A 21,194-nucleotide genomic window follows, 5' to 3' on the forward strand; every position below is an offset into this window, starting at 1 on the left:
AAGACAGAATGTCTAAATAGTTTTCAATACAAATATACACTTGCTGTAACTGATAACCACTGAATTTTTTTAAGCCAGAAAAACCCTGGTAAGAGTTCTAAGTCACCATTCTCACCTTACAGATGAAAAAACCAAGTCCAGGGAAATCACAGTTCATTGGACGTGTTCGCTCTGCTATGCACTGCCAAGTGTGCAACTATTGAGAACGAACTAGACTTAAAGAAACTAGTACACACCTATGGGCTTTCCAGGTGGTCCCAGTGGCAAGGAATCCGCCTGCCAGAGGAGGAGGCATGAGAGACGGGTGTGACCCCTGGGTCAGGAAGATCCCCTGGAGGAAGGCATGGCAGCCCACTCCAGCATTCTCGCCTGGAGAATCCCATGGCCAGGGAGCCTGGCAGGCCATCCATGGGGTCACAAAGGAGACACGACTGAGTGAGCATGCACACACACACATGCTTAGAGCCTGTTAAGTACTGAAACAAGAGGTCTGCACCTAATGTCAAGGGCAGAGAGAGGAAGACTGAGGGAGCTAGAAAAGGCAGCCGGGCAGAGGGGAGAGGGAGAGAGACGAGGGCTTTGGCAAGGACAGGTTTCACTGCTGTCCCCCACCCCCTAAGCCTCCTGTCACCCTCCTCGGCAGAATTTCAGCTGCACCCGCTCTAGTGTCCTGTAACCAGCTGTTTACTTGTCTGTCTCACCCAAAGGGCAAGGGCTGCCTCTGAAAACCCATTTTGTGACCATGTGGAAGGTTGGCGTGGAGTAGGCTCTTGGTCAGCATCCATCAAATGGACTGGATGGACACACACGACTTTATGGTAAAAACAGGCCAACCTAGAAGGATGGCGGACGCTGTCTTTGAGTGGAAAAGTAGGAGAAATGGGAAACAGGAGAAGGCAGATGTGAGCAGAAGGCAAGAAAAAGCAAGAGGCAGAAGGCAAGAGATAATTAAGGAACACACATGTGTTCAAGGAAATGCTTTATGAAGATGAAACAAAAAGAAAGTTAAGTTTGTGGACAATTCTCAATAGAGGTGAATGGGAGCGTTATTCTTAACCCGCCCTAAATAAACACGTCAGGAAATGACACACTCCTTAGGTTTATTTGAATAATCTTTTGTTCCTACATTTCCGGTAATGCCTAGTAAATATTGTAACTGTGTAGAGCTGACTTGGCCTTAAAAAAATGACTTTCAAACCAGGCACTTCTTTTGTGCATGGAGTGGGAATGCTCCCTAAGAGTTTGTTCTGTGTCAAACACAGAGTTGCTCGGCAAAGGGAGTGGATCAGATACCGGAAAGGAGGCTGCTGTGTAAATTATGAAAGACACCCACCAACCAACCCAAAGAAATCCATCTACTCTAAAACCACAGGAACTATTAAACCAAGTGACCTTCAAGAAGTAGAAAATAGATTTTCTATAGAAATCTTATTTGAGAAGATGGTGCATTTGTTTAGTCAGATCTGACAGTCATTTCTTTCTGGGACTGAGGACAAAAAGGATCACCAGGGCCTCACATAACTGCAGTCTCGGCCGCAGGCATCTGTATCCATCGCAGGCATGCCACCACCCACAGCAGGGTCCTCTTCAGGGAAAGATGCTAACATCCATCTGCTTTGCAAGAGCAGTAAGATGGTGTAGCAGATTTATAATGGTAACCAGAGCTTTGGGTTTTAAAGAAGGTGATACCTCCAAAGGTATTTCATTCAAAGGTGCACAAGAGGGACTTTCCTGGGGGTCCAGGGGTTGAGAACCCACCCTGCGATGCAGGGGACAAGGGCTCAGTCCCTGGTCAGGGAAGATCCCGCATGCTGCGGGACCGCTAAGCCACAACTACTGAGGCCGCACACTCTAGAGGCCATGCTCCACAACGAGAGAAGCCCGAAAGACCCAGCCAAGACCCAGCGCAGCGCCCCTGCTCCAAAAAAAGTGCACAATAATCACCAACCTTCAGCGGCATTCCAGGAAGCAGGTACATGATAAGATGTTCCCCATTGCCCTACTGTTGCCCTCACATCAGCTTCTGCACCCTTTTCTCACACTCTTTGCTCTGCTTAGTACACATCCCCTCATTTCTGCTGCCCAAATAGTTCTAGTGGTTCAAGACCCAATTCCAACCCTCTCCCTGTAAAGCCTTTCCTGACGCTCCCCAAAGGATAACTCATTTTGCTCTTTTAAACGTTATGCAGAACTGGAAAGATTCAGAAAAACTACTGCTTTGATCCAGGCACAGACTCTCCACCTTGGATCACGGTGACCTGTCACATTCTACCACGGGAGGGTAAGCCGCTGGAGATGCAGGGTTATCCCGGGCTTCCCTGTGAACCCCTGGCAGTACACGCTCACAGAAGCACTGACAGTGTTCACTGGGATAAAAGTGTGGGGGGGAAGCTGGATCTTCCATGAATTTTCACAGTACACACGACACATGGGTCTGTACTGACTTCTCCCAATTTTTTATTTTTCTGATGTCATTTTCCAAACGGCAAATGTACCCAACTTCATACAGACAGAGGAGACTGGTTTCAGTTGTCCCTCTTAACGCCTAAGCAGACACACTCAACGGAGGCTATAACGAAGAGGTTTTAGTAACAGACATTGCTTGTTTTTCAGACACTTGTTTTTCTTTGATTAAACAGAGAAGTAGTATAAAAAGAATTTTTCTACCTAAAGTTATTTTCTCATACTTTCAAGTCTGGCTGGTTTCTCCTAAAGCAATACGAGGCTGGAATGCAGAGATGCAAGGTGAGTAGGTGGGCAACTGTGTTGGAAAGAGAAGTTCAATCAAATCTTGTTTAGCAAGGCGAGACTGGGACAAAGACACAGGTGTTCTGCTCAAAGCTGTTTCAACTTCCCCGGCAGACAAAACACAAAGGAGAGCCAGGCTGGTCTCAAAAAAAACCTGCATGACAAAAACCTGTCTTTGTGGCTTCAGTCCACACACACCCTGGGGCGGCGGCCTTCAGGCACCTCACCCAGAGGCCTGGTCACCACAGGCTGGGGGCTTTCTTCACATCTGCATGTGATGAATTAGGAGAAAATCCTTCGCCCTCTGGGAGAAGGATCTCCACAGACCTCTTTCTCAGAGACCTATGACTGCAATGCCTTTCCACTAAACCCAATAACTGAGCATGTCTATCACTTGAACTTCACATTAAAACCTTGGATAGTGCCTTGTGCATGCTAAGTTGCTTCAGTTGTGTCCCACTCTTTGGGACCCTCTGGACTGCAGACCGCCAGGCTCCTCTGTCCATGGGATTCTCCAGGCAAGAAGACTGGAGAGGGCTGCCATGAACTCCTCCCGGGGATCGTCCTGACCCAGGGATTGAACCTGCATCTCCTGCATTGCAGGCGGATTCTTTAACAATGAGCCACTGGGGAAGCCTGGCTAGTGTCTCAAAAGGCATCATATCCTCAGATATGCCCAACAAGGCAGCAAGAGAACAACGTTACCGAAAACCTCACCCTGTGCCCCATATTAAGAATAAAAGCACACACCTGCTTAGACTTGCTGGTGCCAGGAATCCTTCCAAACACCCCATCCCAACACATGGGAGTCCTCTCTCCAGCCCTGTGAAGAGGTACTATTAAGCATTACGCCCAGTTTACAGATGGGAAAACTGTGGCTAGGAGAGGTAAAGATGTTTGCCTGAGACCACTCGGCTGAAAAGTGACATCCAAGACTTACTGTTGCTCCTACTAGACAGGGTGCTGTACTACCATGCCATGTTACAGAAAGACTGCAGAAAATCCTCTGGGTGAAAATCAGGCTATCACGTTAAAAGATTCATGTGAATTGCTTCCCTCTTTCCTCCCTTCTGAAATTCTCCACAAGGCAGCCAGCTCACCTGCACCTCTTGCTTCATCTTCCAGCAATGATACCTGAATTAGAGTTGCCACGTGAACCTCCTCTGCCCAGGCCCAGACTGACCCAAAGGAGGCAATGGCATTTTCTCAGAGCTCGAACTGCGGTTCAGAGCCAGGCCCACACCACCGCCCCTGCCTGAGATAATGCCGTCAGAAACAGGACAAAAGGGACCCAACTGTTGGAAGATACCGGTGGGGAGGGGGCAGCAGACACTCATTCCCCATCACCCCACAAGGGACTGGCAGTCCCTGGAGACACAGGGACTCTACCGAAGGCTGGTTCCCACTGCAGGCAGGGGTTGCACTTAGCCTCTGTGCTCTAGCATACCTGGTTTCCCAGGCACAGTGCAGGCCTGTCTGGTCTACCCTGGGGGAGCCATGGAGACAGCAATCTGCCAATCTTTTTTTTTTTTTTTGCCACACCAAGAGGCATGTGGGATCTTAGTTCCTCAACCAGGGATCAAACTCACACCCCCTACAGTGGGAAGGTGGGCTCTTAAACAATGAGGAAGTCATGGAACCTGCAAATTTGAGAAAGCTCCTCTGACCACAGGAGAAGGCTGAGTCCCTGGAACCGACAGCAACAAAGCAGGTGGAGCCAAGTGGCTGGGAGGGGAATCCAGCAAAGGGCTCTAGAGTCTCACCGGAAGCTGACTTATCACCACCAGAGAGGAAGGCTCCAGCCCTGGCTCTCTCTGCGCCTCTCTCAGGCCGACCACAGACACCTACCTGACTCACCTCTCCAGCTTCAGTTCCACCAGAAGCAGCTGAAGGCCATTCAGGTGGATGGGAGAAGAGCTGAGATGAAGTCGACCACAGGGAATGAAATGGGGCCAAGAGCAGCCTGGACGGGTGCCCTGATTCCCACACCACTGAGTCACAGTGAGCCAAAGCGGGCGGCCAGTGGAGACTCTTCACCCACTTCTCCTTCCCAAGAATCCCTCCTTTTTCGTGGAAAAACCCTGCTGTTGGGTGATGGTCCCACACACTGCCTCCATCTCCATGGAGCTCTTATTTCATTTCCGGCCACATGGATAGTTGCCAATGTGTCCACCTCTGTCCCTTGGTGATGAATGTCCGGGAGGATGGGGTCCTGTCATTCTCATTTTGATCTCTCCCAGGGCACCAAATCTCCCTTGCTTTACAGAGAGCATGTATTTGAGAGATAGTCTAAATGAAAACAGAACTGACACTAACATGAAACCGTCATCATCCACTTTCCATTTAAACTGATGATCCTCGTTTAACCCTGGAGACAATCTTGGGAGAAACCATCACACCCCCACGTGCAGCTGGAGGGGCGTGAGGCCTGGAGAGGTCCAGTGGCTTGCCCGTGACACGCCACTGGCAGCACCAGGACACGAACTCGGACTGCAGTTGCAGTGTCTGTTCTCAACCACTAACAGCTTCAAAGTGAAAGCGTTACCTGCTCAGTCATGTCCACCTCTCTGCAACCCTAAAGACTGTAGCCCGCCAGGCTCCTCTCTCCATGGGATTCTCCAGGCAAGAATACTAGAGTGGGTTGCCATGTCCTCCTCCAGGGGATCTTCCCAACCCAGAGATCCAACCTGGGTTTCCCTCATCGCAGGTGGACTCTCTACCATCTGAGCCGCCAGGGAGGCCCACCAATAGCTTGGACTGCCCCTCTGTGCCCTGGAACCAGGTGGACATAAATGACAATAACATCTGAGCTGAAGAAACAAGAGAGACCTCTCCATCCTCCAGTCTTCACCCTGACCTCTGCCCTGTGGTTTCCTCGGCTCGGAAAGCCCATCATCCCCTTTCTGTTCCTGGAAAGGCCTCTCCAAACTGCCCCTTGGTTCCCTGGGCTGTTAAGGACCCTCTGTTGGGCTCTCACACATTCTGTCCTTTGCTACATCACACTAATACCTGCTGGTTTTCTCTTCAGCCTTCTGCCCTAGCACATGGAATTTCTCAGAGCAAGGGCTGCCTTTTCACAAAATTTCACGTGGACGTAGTCAACAACTGTTGGCTGTATCAGGTTTACTAGCTGAGGCCTAGGAAAGCAGTGTCATGAACCGTAAAGACCTTTTAGTAAATGAATTTCTGTTAAACTGAACAATTTTTATACAGTAATCTGAGCATAAAGATTTTAAAAATACATGTATGTAGTACTGTGGAGAAGGTAATGGCAACTCACTCTAGTATCCTCTCCTGCAAAATCCCATGCACAGAGGAGCCTGGCAGGCTACCGTCCACGGGGTTACAAACAGCTGGACATGACTGAGCACACACACACAATAAAGGAACTGTCAGAAACCCGACTGGATCTTAGCCTGGTACTGAGGATTCTAAATCTCTAAGAAAGACTACCAACCTAAAGATGACAGAGCAATCAAAACCAAGGATTTAGAGTGGCAACATCTTGACACCTGTGCCAGGTTCCATACAAGACTTAAAAACTGAATTGTTTTTAGTAGCTATATAGGATATATTGTGCTGAGTCGCTTCAGTTGTGTCTGACTCTGTACGACCCCATGGACTGTCGCCTAACAGGCTTCTCTGTCCATGGGATTCTCCAGGCAAGAATACTGGAGTGGGCTGCCATCTCCTCTTCTGGGTAAATATTCCTGACCCAGGGATCAAACCCACGTCTCCTGTGTCTCTTGAATGAAGGCTGATTCTTTACCAGCTGAGCCAAAGGGGAAGACCATTATATATATTAATAAGCATCAAATAGGCCTCTAAAGTCTAAAAACGACCAGGTTATGAAGATTACTTTCTTTCCATGTATGTAGGATAAAAAAATTCCAGGTATCACCCTCAGAGTTCTTACTGGAAATGGTTCTAGCTTGCTTTAGATTTGTGCTCAACTATGAGGAAAAGTATGACTTTACAGCTCATTGGTTCAGTGTTTATTAACTCAGACTTCTAAAGATTATTTAGAATTTAAGTGAGAAGAATTTCACACTAATCAGAGATGCAACAGATGGGAGAAAGGAGGAACAGAAAAACTGGAAGGAAAAAAATCCTGAAAATGTCATGAGAAAATCTAGTTTTGCACAGACTACCTTAAGTTCCTAAAGGTCTTTACACCTATTCAGTGCAGAAACCATAAACATCGCAATTTGCCTAGAAATTTCATTTTTTTTTTTCTACAAAGATATTCCTCCTTAATTCCTATGACTTGAAAAGCTTAAACTTTCACTTCTCTGGCTAATTCAGAGTCCTCATAGAGACAAAAATTATAAAGCGTGATTCAATGTAACCCTTAATGTTGAAAGAATAAACTATCTCTGAAGAGTTTATGATTTAAACAATTTTATATTTTGATTCACTTAAAAGATCATGGTTTAATTAGGAATATTTTTCCTTTTCACATCATCCTGTTGTATGAGCATTAAGAAAATCTGCTGACATAGTAGAAGCAGTAACCAGTTTCTTCTCAATGGAAAAACCAGACTGCTCGACAGTGGCCCTGGCACCTCAGGAAGCACCTCCACACCTGCCTGTTTCTAGCAGGAGCCGTGATTTCTCAGCTGGTGGGTCAGATTCTGCTGAAGAGAGGCCCTTCAAGCAGGGACTTGCCAAGGGTATGCAGGAAGCCTGGACTGGACCCCTGGACACGTCAGCTCTTGAAGACGAGGTGGATTTTCTGTTACAAGTCAGAGAGGCGATCAAACGAAACAAATCCACAGTGAGTTAAGAGTGGGGGCCAGAGAAAGAAAAGATGTCGCTGTTATCACTGTGTGTGTGTGCACATGCTTAGTTATTTCCAACTCTTCTGCAACCCCATGGACTGTAGCTGGTCAGGCTCCTCTGTCCATGGGATTTCCCAGGCAAGAATACTGGAGGGGGCTGCCATTTCCTCCTCCAGGGGATCTTCCTGATCCAGGGGTTGAACCCATGTCTCTTTTGTCACCTGCATTGGCAGGCAAATTCTTTACCACTAGAGACACCTGGGAAGCCCTAGATGGTATCATGGAACATTATTAACACAAAACGAACCTCCAGAGCACTCTCCTGGTTTGGATCCTAAGCTGAACACAAGTGCTCTTCTCAGGATTTCTAACTCACTCTCTGTTCTCTGTCCTCCCTACTGCACACGGGGAACATGCCTACTAATGTCCTTCTACAGGTAAACCGGGGACGATACGGCTGGGGCCTTAAATCCGCCACTGCAGAGTTTTCACACTGTTCAGGCATGTATCTTCATGTAAGTCATGTGCCTCTTTTCTTTATTTTGCATACTTATTTTTTGTAACACAGGTCACATTTTAACATAGTTTTAAAACCATTTCCAAATATAACTACAAATTTTATCAGGAAAAATGCCTGAAACATGTATGATAATTGGTTACTAGTGTGTGCATGCTGTGCTCTTTGCACGCACAGTCGTGTCCAACTCTTTGCAATCCCACACACTGCAGTCTACCAGCCTCCTCTGTCCATGGGATTTCCCAGGCAAGAACGCTGGAGTGGCCTGCCATTTCCTTCTCCAGGGGATCTATCTGACAGAACTGAATCCACGTTTCCCACATTGGCAGGTGGATTCTTTACCGCTGAGCCACATGGGAAGCCTATAATTAGCCACTACTACATTATTTAAAAGAACTTTTTCCTTGGCTTACTTCACTGAATTTATAAAGGTATAACCAGATTTATTTTTCTGTTTGAGTATTTCTTACTAAATGTAGTCTTCCCAGCTGATGATTATAAATAAATCTGTAGACAAAAGTCATGTTTCAAATAGGGAAAAAATGAAAGATGCCTTTTTCTAAGCATCTGGCAAAGAAAATCATGGATATTAATTTCATTCTCTTCTATGGACTTAGTTAAAGACACCAGGCAGCATGAAAAGTTAATGAGTTAATGAGAGCTATGACTAGGGTATAGCTAATCATCTAGATATTTTGATGACTAGTCTCTTAATAGAATAAAAATTTGAGTGAAGTCAGTCAGACAGAGGAGAAATATCATATGACACCCCTTATATGTGGAATCTAAGAAATGATACAACTGAATGTATCTACAAAACAGAAAGAGACTTACAGACAGAAAAATGAACTTATGGTTGCCAGGGGGAAGGTGTAGTTAGGGACCTTGGGAAAGTCATGTACACACTGCTATATTTAAAATGGATAACCAACAAAGACCCATTGTCTAGCACATGGAACTCTGTTCAATGCTACAGGCCATCCTGGGATGGGAGTGGGGTTTGGGGGAGAATGGATACATGTCTATGTATGGCTGAGTCCCTTCACTGTTCATCTGAAACTACCACAACACTGTTAACTGGCTATATCCCAATACAAAATGTTTTTCGTGTTAAAAAAAAGAAGAAAAATTAAAAAACGAAACAGAGGTGCTAATCTGATTTCTGACAGTGGAATTATGCAAATAGAGATGGTAGCTATAACCATAACCAAATCTTTTTCAGTATCTTATCTTAGTATAAAATAATTCCCTGCTTCCCAAACACGGGTCACTACTTCCGACACTTCCTAATGAATTTCTCTACCTCCGCCCTCTCTATTCATTTTCCTAATGCCTTTGTTACAAATGACAACGCAAATCTTTGATTCTCACGCTGTCGTTTCCTTGGAAGCTCTTAAATGCACAAGGCTTCAAAGTGCCGTTCTTAGAGAAATCTCATCTCTTGTTTTGTTCCTCCTTGAATGTCCATAAACTGAAAGCTCCTCCCCAGAATGTCTCCATCATCGTTCACGGTCTAAGCCAACTCTGTGCTCTCAGCTAACTCTGCTAAGATCCTCGGGGCCTGAACTCCCTTCTACACAATCGCTCGTATACATGATGAGTTCTCCTCTATAAATTTCAAGGACCCAGTCCTTTCTGCCTGTACTGACGTATTCATGTCCTGATGGTCCTGTCTCAACTTCTGCTGCTTGCAATCCCCACTGGGCACAAGGCAGCTAGAATCTCTCCCCTCACATGTTGTCTTGCTCATGTTACTGACTTCCTCAGAACTCTGAAACACTTTCCACTTGTGTGTTGTGTAAGACCTGATTGGTGCTTTTAGGCTCCTTTAACAGGCAGCACTCCCCCTTGTCTAATTGCTCTCCTTTCTCTCCCACCTTGACTCAGCTGCTCTCTACACCACTGCAAAGCAAAACACTGAGATTAAACATGTCACAGGGTGGTGCGAGATCCAGAAGGGGCGTGAGTGCATTTTTTTGTACAAACATTGGTAAGATTTCTCAAAAGGGGATGAAGCTCTGGAGTCTGAATCTGACAGCAGGGATCTATCCAGCAGTTCCAGCCTCCTACTTTCCTAGTGTTTTTATTTTTTGCCTACAAATCGGCAGCATTAATTTTTGAGGAATTTCAGGGCAACACCATGACTGCCCTCCCCAAATTTACTAACTTTCTGGATCACTGCTCCTGGTGGTAGGATGAGAGTGAAAGAACCTTGTTTCAGGTTTTATTGACAATGGAAGTTGTTAGGGGACATGAACATAGAACATTAGATGATTAATAAGGCTATGAAAGATTACTCCAGCAAGCCACAGGGCAGTATCGCACACAGATAATGAGCACTGGTGATCTTCTCTGCCTTAAAGCAGTTCTTTCTCTTCAGGCTGTGAATCATCAGATATGCTTTTCTTTCTCCAACTGGCAAAAATCTTTGTTTGCCTCTGTGACAAATCATGCCTTTGTGTCCCTTTAAAATGTTGCTCAGGGCTTCTCTGTGGTTTAGTGGAGAAGAATCTGCCTGCAGTGCAGGAGATGTGGGTTCGAGTCCTGGGTCTGGAAGATTCCTGGAGAAAGGAATGGCAACCCACTCCAGTATTCTTGCCTGGAGAATCCCATGGACAGAGGAGACTGGTGGGCTACAGACCATGGGGTCGCAGAGAGTCAGATGCGACTTAACAACTAAACAGCAACAACAATATGTTGCTCAAGGCTCAAATCCCTTATGAAATCACTCTAGATCAGTTCCATCTAGCACCAGACACACCAGTTATACCAAGAATCCCTACCTCTTTATTCAAGCTGCCTAATCTCTCCTCCTTTTCTCCTTACTGGGCCTTCCTTTAGGGCTGGCATTCCTATACATACATGTTTACATAGACACTTTATGGGGGATGTCTAAGACTTGTTTTCTTTATTTTGCTGGCTAATGCCTTGCACTTCCCTGGAAATATCTTTAAAGTCGTATTACCAGGCACTGAATACAGCAGCGGTCCTGTACAATTACAAATATAGCAACTTTAATTTAAAGAAAATTTCTAAACAATAAAGTTTAGTGACTGAACTTCCATGCCACAAAGTGAATGCATTACTGAAGATTCCAAAGCAAAAGAAAGGGGAAACCTTTAAACAAGCTCTTCTTCCCCTTGTTTTCATTTATAGGACTAAACATTACTGACTGCTCACTTTAGAACCACATTTTAATCATTCCAACAATGAATTGAAGGTTATTCTAATTTAGTGAGGAGTGAGAAGAATGGCTTCCCTGCTGGCTATGGTAGTAAGGAATCTCCCTGCAATGAGGGTGCCCTGGGTTTGATCCTTGGTCAGGGAACTCCCCTGGAGAAGGGAATGGCTACCCACTCCAGTATTCTTGCCTGGAGAATCCCATGAACAGAGGAGACTGGTGGGCTACAGCCCATGGGGTCACAAAGAGTCGGACAGGACTGAGCAAATGTTTCAGTTTCAAGAATAGCATAATTTTGAAAAGTGTTTTCACTGTCAAATTTATACAGTAACATTAAAAACAACAATAGCAACAAACTACTACTAGGATATGAGGCCAAGTAAAAAGTCTTTGTGACTGCTTTATGAACAGTCAATTTATCTCCTTTTGATACCTGTAAGAACCATTTAGAGATTTTAATCTACTTCAAAAACCCGTATGGAATGGAGGCAGAGTGCTAACAGCTGACTGAACGAATTACTCTGTGCTCTTATTTAACTGCTTCCTATGAGTACAAGTTACCTCCCATCAACTCTAAGCATGTGTGTGTGGGAGGAAGAGGGAAGGGTTAGACTCACATTTCCTCTTCCCCTTCAGGGCCAGTGCAGGGCTGAATGTGTGAGCATGTAACATGCCTCTGACATGACTGAGGTTTACTGCTTTGCTAAGGGTGCTTCACAACAGCTTCGGTTTTCGTTAGACACTCCTCACTACAATTTTGTTTCGAACAATTTACACAGGTATGCATTTCCCCTTGCAATCCATCATCTTCTGACTGCAGACACGTCTGGAGTTGGAAAAGCAAAACATCACTGCTGTTTCACTAGGTTTACTCACGGGCTGAGTTCTATAAGAAGCACTGTTGGCAGAGTGATGGGAAATCAAGGCTCAAAAACAGGCAAAGGGAACTTCCCTGGTGGTCCAGTGGTTAAGAATTTCCCTGAAAATACAGGAGACATGGGTTCAATCCCTGGCCTGGGAAGATCCCACATCCTGAGCGGCCACAACTACCGAAGCCCCAGAACTCTAGAACCATGGAACCGCAACAAGAGAAGGCACTGCAGTGAGAAGCCTCTGCTTTCCACAACTAGAGAAAGCCCCCACACAGCACCAAAGGCCCAGAGCAGCCAAAGGCAAAAAAAAAAAAAAAAAAAAGCTGCCCTTTATTGAAAATGAAACAAAAAAACATGCAAAGTAGGTGAATTAACACAATGGTGGAGACCCAGCCTGGGGCGTTCTGTGACGCTCCGGTCTTGTCTGCTATCCCACTTCCTCACTCCCAGTGTAATGGTAAGAACAAGACCCAGAACGACTACTTGTTCACTATGTTTGAAATAAATCACCCATATTCTGGGAATGAACGAACCTTTCTGCTGTGATTCAGGGGCATTAGAGCATCAGACGCACGTCTGAAGCCTGCCTCTCAGCCCCCACTTCCAGTTCTTCCACTTTTGCTCATTTTATCCCTTGCTCACTACTACCCTGACCCTTGACTGTTTTTGCCACCTCCACTGCCACGCCTCCAGTCTTCACCCCACTTAAATCCATCTCAAAGGCAGACGGCTCCCTGCTCCAATTCCTTCAAAGACTCCCCAAGGCCAACAGTTAAAAACTCAGCTCCCAAAGCTTTATGACCTTGTTCCTGTGACAGCTCAATGTAGCACACATGAGCAGGCTTGAGGATGACCTGGGCAGTCTGTGAAAGGCAGATCTCTGGGCTTCACCCAGAGGTGTGCTAATTCACTACCAGATGCAGGACCCGGGGTTTTTCAGCAGCCCTTGGCGTCTGCCCAGTGGTGGATGGAGCACACTCGGGGGAGCACTACCCTTCCATCCCACTGCCTGGAGGAACTCACTCTGGGCACGTTCCCTACACTCAGTCTTCCCCAAGATGCTCCAGGCAAAAGGAGCTTGCCAGCACCTGCTTCCTGCCTCAGCTCCACAGCTCACGCTCAGCCCCACTCCCTGTAGACCCCACGTGTATTTGGTGTTCTTCCTCTTCTTCCATGTTTTCTCAGAATTTATGATGTTATACTGACATTATCTGTTTACGCTTGTCTCCGACACAAGATTTGTGACTGCTGAATGAATAATATCTGTTAAATGAAACAGTGGCAAAATGCAGTACATGTCTGTGTGTTAAGTCGCTAAGTAGTATCTGACTCTGTGACCCTCTGGTCTGTAGCCCGCCAGGCTCCTCTCTCTATGGGATTCTCCAGGCAAGAATACTGGAGTGCGTTGCCATTTTCTACTCTAGGGGATCTTCCTGACCCAGGGATTGAACCTGCATCTCCTGTACTGGCAGGCAAGGTTCTTCACCACTGAGCCACCAGGGAAGACCAAAATGCAGTTCAGTTCAGTTCAATCGCTCAGTCGTGTCCGCCTCTTTGCGACCCCATGGACTGCAGCACACCAGGCCTCCCTGTCCATCACCAACTCCCGGAGCTTACTCAAACTCATGTCCATTGAGTCGGTGATGCCATCCAGCCATCTCATCCTCTGTCATCATCTTCTCCTCTCACCTTCAATCTTTCCCAGCATCGGGGTCTTTTCAAATGAGTCAGCTCTTCGCATCAGGTGGCCAAAGTATTGGAGTTTCACCTTCAGCATCAGTCCTTCCAATGAATAATCAGGACAGATATCCTTTAGGATGGACTGGTTGGATCTTCTTGCTGTCCAAGGGATTCTCAAGAGTCTTCTCCAATACCACACTTCAAAAGCATCAATTCTTCGGCACTCAGTTTTCTTTATAGTCCAACTCTCACATCCATACATGACTATGGGAAAAACCAAAGCTTTGACTAGATGGACCTTTGTTGGCAAAGTAATGTCTCTGCTTTTTAATATGCTGTCTAGGTTGGTCACAGTTTTTCTTCCAAGAAGCAAGAGACTTTTAATTTCATGGCTGCAGTCACCATCTGCAGTGATTTATGACTATATAGTTCTGCTTCCAGACAGATCTTCCTTTAAGAGCCTATAGAGAGGATGTGGGTAAAGAAAAAAATCCCACCCCAATTCGCAAAGTCCAGTGGAGGCTAAAGCCCTGGGTTCTGATGGTGATGCTGCCTGGGATCCTCCCTTGCTAGGACGTCTACTGGCCTTGTGACCTTCCTATGCCTTGGTTCCCACATGCTCACAGTGTTGCCATGGGGATGAGAGGAGACGACCGATGACAAGGTCACGGCACAGGTCTAGGCTCCAGGTAACTACTCAAGACACACTTGTTTGCATGTGGCCAAAAGCTAGCACCCCAACTGCTATCTTCACACCAAAAGGGGAAGGGCGCTTGCACTGATGTGTGATATATATGGGGGAACTGCTAAGGAGTGTACATTGCTTCCATATCTGGCAACACTGCTGAAAAATTCACTAACTGCTCAACAGCTACCTTCAATGTCTCTGAATCCACATGCTGCTCATGAGATTTCTGCTACTGTCAAAAATCATACCTTATAGACCCTAGGAAGAATTTTTAATTTAAATTAAAATGTGATTTAGAATACTAGAGTAGGTTGCCATTTCCTTCTCCAGGGGATCTTCCCAACCCAGGGATAAAACTCGCATCTCCTGTATTGGCAGGTGGGTTCTTTACCACGAGCACCACCTGGAAAGCCCCACTAAATATTTAAACATTCTGATATTTTTTAAAGAATGCACAGTCATTTTCCCTTCAGCACAATACAATTCTTATGTACTCTAGCATATATACTGCTTGCATTCCTATTGTCATGTAAGATTACACGTTTGGAGAGACATTTGATCAAGTTTGTCTATCTTAGTCCAGGACTGCTATGGATCTTGAGGGTGATCACAAAAGATGAACAGGGCCTAGGCAAAGGAAAGGGGCCTGGGATGGAAGGCATCTCAGGCGGACAAGAGTTGCCTGTGCAAACAGCACAGGAAACTGTCTACCGTAAGTGGCTCCTGTTGAGTTAAGTGCTTCTGGCGGGTCCCTCCAATTTGCAGCCCTGCCTTGCTCCCAGCTCTTGTCCTGGTGCACAGGAACCTACCAGTTTCCCCGATCTTCACAACAGGTTTTTTTCTTACTCATCTCTCTATTTCTAGGGCCTAGTGCCATGCCTGGACAGAGCTGGCACCAAGTAAATGTTTGCCAAATGATGTTTCTGTAGCATAATTTCTGAGAGTGATATTTTGTTCCCATGTGTTGCCAAGACAGAAACAGGCCAACAGATCTTGCTCACTGGGTAGGTCTCTTGAGCGCAAATCTTAGAAAGCATAATTTCACAAATTCAGCAACAGATATTCTGATACCTACATTGCGTTAAGGCAAAAGGCTCCCGAGAACTTAACGTGAGAATTGCTTTACCGCTACTTCTTAAAAAAAGAGCTGTGTCTAGTATCATGTACAAGGAATTCCTCTTTCATGGCAGGCCTCATCAATGTCTTTGCTCTTCAGGGCGAGTGTCTTGAGTTCTCCAGATACAGTACAAACCTTTCTGAGTTCCAGGCCCATGTCCCCTTTTGTCTTTAGCGCCAGCACCTCAAAACTCAAGAAGTTAAAAAATCCCAGTTCTTCCTCCTCTCTAAATCTGAACTTTCCTCCCCTGTCCCTTATCTCCATAAACTGGACTGGCATCCATCCGGTTGGCCACGCCAGAAACTTGAGTCACTGACTCGTCCTTTTTTGTTCTCTGCACCATCAACCAACCATCAGGGGCTCCTGAGTCAGCCTGGGAGGCTTTTGCCCGTACATTCACCTCTTCGCATCTTCACTGCCATGGCTCAGCTCAGCCCGTGGGTGATTACCAGGATTACTAGTTAGCCGATTACTACTTAATCTGTCTCCAGTCTTATTTCCTGCCCCTTCCACCTTTCAATCTCTATACCACCTCCCAGCAGAGTGATACTTCTAGAATCTGATCATGTAATTCTTTTGCCTGAAACTATCAATAGCTCTCTCCTATCTTCAGGATAAGGTCCAAATTTCTCCTTAAAAGTCAGAGAGCCCTTGCTTACTCCTCCACTTCATCTCTCAACACCACACCTAGTACCCTCTTTTCCAACCTTACCAAACATTTTATAGCACCCTTAACACACTGTGCCACTGTCCTTTTGCACTATCCTCCATCTTCTTCCGTAAAATGTCTACACACCCTTTAGTTCCCAGCTGGATACCACCTGCAGAATCTTGCCTCCAGCCCCAACCTATGATTAAGCTCCTCCTCAATGGACACGGGTTTGGGCAAACTCCGGGAGTTGGTGATGGACAGGGAGGCCTGGCATGCTGCGGTTCATGGAGTTGCAAAGAGTCGGACATGATTGAGCGACTGAACTGAACTCATGAACTACCTGGACTTTCCTGGTGGCTCAGATGGTAAAGAATCTGCCTACAGTGCAGGAGACCTGGGTCTGATCCCTGGGTTGGGAAGATGCCCTGGAGAAGGGAATGGCAACCCACACCAGTATTCTTGCCTGGAGAACTCCATGGACAGAGGAGCCTGGTGGGCTACAGTCCATGAGGTCACAGAAGAGTTGAACACAACTGAATGACTCTCCCCGCCTCCCCCACCCACCCCCCCACACACTACCTAAACTCATAGCAAGGTGTGATTCATCCAATAGGTAATTGCTTTTTAAAATCTATACCAACCAGACACTGTGACTGAATTAGGCCCTAATCATAATTTTATATTTACACAATAAGAAATTGATGAATATTACAAAGAGCAATCAGAATTAGAATTTCACTGAGATAAGAACCAAACCTTATGAATGGGCTGGTAACCAAGTATCTGGGCTTCCCAAGTGGCTCAGTGGTAAAGAATCTCCCTGCAATGTAGGAGACACAGGGGACATGGATTCAATCTCTGGGTTGGGAAAATCCACTGGAGGATGAAATGGCAACCCACTCCAGTATTCTTGCTGGGAAAATCACATGGACAGAGGAGTACAGTCCGTGGGGTCACAAAGAACTGGACACAACTGAGCAACTGAACATACGTGCACACAGAGAACCAAGTATCTTTTCTGGGACTCTAGGCCAGACTGTTAACTAACGTGTTAACTGACAATGGATCGGGGTTAGAGTACCACTCTTTCAGGGTGTTTGCATCCTTTACAAGGCAACTTGCCAGTCCATAGATCAACTGACTCTGAAATCACTGGGATGAGCTGGAGGACGTGGGAACAAGTGGCCAGGGCTGGTGGAGGGTGAATGAAGTTCCATCGTCTTGACATTCCGCCATCCTCACTCTTGAGTCCTAAAACCAAGCTCCCATAGGATTTTTCATCATGTTTTGACTAGGAGGCTCCACCCCCATGAATCTCAAACCTTTCCCCTAACAGATGGAAGTAAACAGATGAAATCTTGAAATACTAATTCCAAAAAGCTTCCTCACCAATATTAAAAATATGAAGCTGACAGAGATGTCTCGACCAAGCAACTGAGATCAAAATTTGATTGACCTGATACTCTAAAGAGGCTCCCCAGTGGCCCTAGTGGTAAAGAACCCATCTGCCAAGGCAAGAGTTGCAAGAGACATGGGTTTGATCCCTGGGTTGGGAAGATCCCCTAGAGGAGGAAGTGACAACCTGCTTCAGTATTCTTACTTGGAAAATTCCATGGGCAGAGAAGCCTGGTGGCCCCATACAGTCCATGGGGCCAAAAAGAGCTGGACACAAATGAACAAAATAAACAAAAATTTCACCTCATTTAAAGTTTTTTTTTAAGAAAAAAACAACAAAAAATGTAACAAATGATGTGTTATCTCTAGCATAATTAATTGTTTAAAAAATACTAGCAAGTGGATTAATTGTATTTTACATGGCTTGAATAAGTTTCTTTGGGTGCAGAGGGAAACTCTAAGAAGATTTGACTTCAAAGAGCTGTACTACTTTCAAGGCAACCTTGATTCCTCACACCTTAATTAAATTTCTGATAAAGCAGCTTATTCTGAGTTGAGCATATTATACGAATAAATATGAAACACCAACCGAAACAGAAGGGCAAAATTATTAAAAGCTGATTTGGTTGTCATCTCAAGAGGCCATTGGACTAAAGCTGAGTGACTTACATAAATACCTTTGGCATTTGTTGGATCCTGTTCCTAAACACAATGTTCATATTTCATCTATAATAAGAAAAGCATCTCAAAGATTTGCAAGGCACTGGTCTTGCAAGCGTCCAGTTTGGTGTCTTGAGTAAAGTGAGATTGGCAGAGTCAGCTTAATCCATAATGGAAAGTTGTGAGCGGGGTGCTGGGGCCGCCTAGCAGCTGCGGCTCCCAGGCGTCTGCCCGCTAGGTTAGCATGTGCATAGAACCCTGCCACTGGCCCCCTAAACAGAGCTTCTCCAGGGCAAAGGGTAGGTTCACACAGAGCCCATGGGATGGAACTCGAATGCAATCACACCTTCAGCCTTACAGTAAACAGTACAGTAGCGTGGTTTCCATCACAACCAAGTTGTACTAAAAAGTACCTGCTGCCTTCATTTTTCACATTGACTGAATCAGTCAAGTGTCATATTTCACAGTTCACTGAGATGGAATCTGTGAAATCTGGACTGTCTGCAGCAAACTCAGATGTCAGCAATTAAAACCAGGCCAACATGTGTCCCCAAAACCTAGCTTCTCATCACCCTGGATTGTTTTTTTCCCTCCGGTCCTCACAGCTGGTTTTCAGCAAATAGGTCTCTGCAGAATTGACTATGGCCTCACGTCCCACTCACACCACACGTGGCACCCTTCTCCTCACCCTCCCCGCTCAGTCACAGCGGACAGCCGTGCCTACACCATTCAGGGTTTCAAAAGGAACGTTTCTAATGGCTCTGAAGTGTGGGTAACTGTGCGGTCTTCCAAGGATGACAGCCCAAGACCAAGTTTCATTAAATCGGAATTACTTGGACCTACCAGTTAATCATGAAAACTCAGGCTCACCTCAATGCCCCAGGGTTTCTGAATGGGCCTGGCACTGGCAGGGCTGGATGAAGAATTTTTTAAAGAGAGATCTTTAGAAACGAGATGGCCTAAGAACACTTTATAAGGTGTGGGAAACAGTGTGTTCCCATGTCACGTGTAATGACCTGTTAAGCCACCAAGTTATGTAACGTCAGAGCTGAAGGAGAGGAACGGGCGTGGGCCTGCCCTGTGTCCCTGAGTTTGGCCCCTAGACAAGCATTACAGCCAGGCTCGGCCCTCTGTCCGTGGGCACCAGAGGGCTGACGCCGAGGTCATCTGTGTGGTCTCAGCCGTCTCTCGCCACACCGCAGAATTCTCAGGGACTGTTGGGCCCCTTAAGAGGTCCTGGGCCTTGTGATAGGAAGAAGTGTGTCTTTCAACAGCCTGGAGAAGAATGTGAGGAAATCAGAGCAGGTGCCTCACTTGCTCCCGCAGGAAATGGGCAATCTTTGGTAAAAAAGGAGAAACAAGTATTTAAAACTTTTCAAATGGGCAATCCAGGGACTTCCCTGGTGGCCCGGTGGCTAAGACTTCAAGCTGCCAAGGCAGGGGACCGGGGTTCCCTCCCTGGCCAGGGAACCAGCTCCCACATGCCGCAACTAAGAGTTAACATGCCATAACTAAGACCTGCTGCAGCCAAGTAAAAAAAGTTAAAATAAAAAATAAAACTTTTATGTGCAATACGAAACCATTACACACATTAAGGGTAGTGGTGACCTACATGAATATACCCAAAAATATGAAGTCCTTGCCCTCTCGTCTTCAGGATAGGACCTCGGTTTAGCCTAGCTTAATAGAAACACACATGCCATTTCTGTGTTCATCTTCTCTTTGGTTTCAAAAAATCTAATCTGTTGATAGTATGCTGACTCCAAACTGACTGAGGCTTCTGGGAAAAGGGTGGGTGTGGAGACAGACAGACAGACAGACACACACACGCAAACATCTGCACACAGGTGGTCAAGCTTGGCAAACTTAATTCCTTCCCTTTTGCTTAGCCCTATTGCTGCTTCCCAAGCCTGCCTTCTTAGTCTCCTATCAACCTTCCCTTTTGGGAATGGCACCCGAAAGGGCAACACACTTTCTAAAATGTTAACTAGACACAGTGATGTACAGGTTAAAGTCCCATGAAACCCATTCTCTCATTCAACCCTTAAAATGACCCTCCCATATGGAAAAAGTCAAGCATCAATCCCCACTCATGGTAACTTTTCTGCACCTCAGGGCCTGAGTGTTTCAATCAAACCTCTGAAATTTGCTTGTAGGGGGCTGGTGAGAGCAGATGGACAAAGGCTGACAGACAGCAAAGGCAGATATGGAAGAACACAAGAGACACAACTGAAGAAAATGCCAATTCTCTCCTCTGTTGTAGGTTCCCATATTTTAGGCGACTTCCCCACAAATTGCTTTTTTAACAGACTTTTCATTAAAATGACTTACGAGGCATTATACGAAATTCAGCTTCCCATGAAAAAATCACTTTTCGCTAATAGTGGAAAATTAACCAGAGCCCCCATAAAAGAAAAAAAAAACTCATGGAAAAGGTAACTTAAAACTGTTTTTAAAGATATGATATGGCTACTAATATTATTGAAAATACATAAATACAGAAGATAAACTATAATAGTATCAATTTTCAAAAGAGAAAGAACCCTCTTGTCCAACAGAATTTAAGAATCTCAAAATCTTTGCCCTTCACAATTGCTTGGCAGAAACTGAGCTTTTTCCTATAATTGGTGGCAATAAACTTAATTTGGATCCATAACATGCACTGACTCATGGCTGATTCTGGGTTTTAATTACTAATAAGTGAAGCGTGAATCCAGTCGCGTAACCTTGTAAGAGACTGTCCCATTGATTTCATATTCACTTATTTGAATGAATACGAAAAATGACCCCAAAATCACTGGACAAGAAAAACTTTCAAAAGGAAACAGCTGAATATTTAGCAAACTTAGATTTCTAAGAGACAGTAAGCTCTTATGTTCTGCCTTATCACAAGTTTTGGTGAC

General features: G+C 45.6%; 1 protein-coding gene across 3 annotated transcripts in view; it reads right to left on the minus strand.

Annotated features, from left to right (window-relative positions):
- The window catches only part of JPH1 (junctophilin 1), an 88,330-nt gene that overhangs the window by 54,125 nt on the left and 13,011 nt on the right, over positions 1-21,194 (minus strand). The window lies entirely within an intron of this gene.

The sequence above is a fragment of the Odocoileus virginianus genome, chromosome 15, assembly GCF_023699985.2.
Source record: "Odocoileus virginianus isolate 20LAN1187 ecotype Illinois chromosome 15, Ovbor_1.2, whole genome shotgun sequence".
Lineage (NCBI taxonomy): Eukaryota > Metazoa > Chordata > Mammalia > Artiodactyla > Cervidae > Odocoileus > Odocoileus virginianus.